Below are 756 nucleotides of genomic sequence, written 5' to 3' on the forward strand. Positions count from 1 at the left end.
TTTAACATATAATTATCTTGCTGCTATGCTAAGAATTTCATAAACACTAGAAAGAACAAAAATTACCATTTGATAAGATTTAGATATGGGATACTTTTCTTATTGTCTTAAAAGTAACTTTTTAAGGTGTAAGACATTTTGTCCAAATCTACTTAGAATTATTGTAGATATTTGTAATCTAAAACTGTGAAGTTTGCAAGTTGCTACTTAATAATCCTATATAATAAAAGGCTAATATGCAAATTGACCAACCAGAGGAACAACTGATTGCTATGACATGCACTGACCACCAGGGGGCAGACACTCAATGCAGGAGGAGCGCTGCTCAGCCAGAAGTTGGGCTCATGGCTGGTGAGCGCAGCAGTGGTGGCAGGAGCCTCCCCTGCCTCCTTGGCAGTGCTAAGGATGTCCAACTGCCGGCTGAGGCCTACTCCCCGGCAGTTGGACATCCCCTGAGGGCTCCCAGACTGTGAGAGGGCACCGGCCAGGCTGAGGGGATCCTCCCCCCGAGTGCACGAATTTGTGCACCAGGCTTCTAGTACATAGATAACTGAAGACTGATATAAATCCTTAGGCCTTATGAAAATTAAGATTCTTATTGAAACTCTGTTATTATTTTCAAATTGACATAATTTCTAGTTTGGCCAGAAGAAATTACACCTGAAACAAACAAAAAAAGTCTAGAAAAAAATATATATTCTTTTCATTTCATTGCTCTTACCTTGATATTTTGAAGTTAACCAAGGAGTCATTTTT

Source organism: Myotis davidii, unplaced genomic scaffold (assembly GCF_000327345.1).
Source record: "Myotis davidii unplaced genomic scaffold, ASM32734v1 scaffold184, whole genome shotgun sequence".
Classification (NCBI taxonomy): domain Eukaryota; kingdom Metazoa; phylum Chordata; class Mammalia; order Chiroptera; family Vespertilionidae; genus Myotis; species Myotis davidii.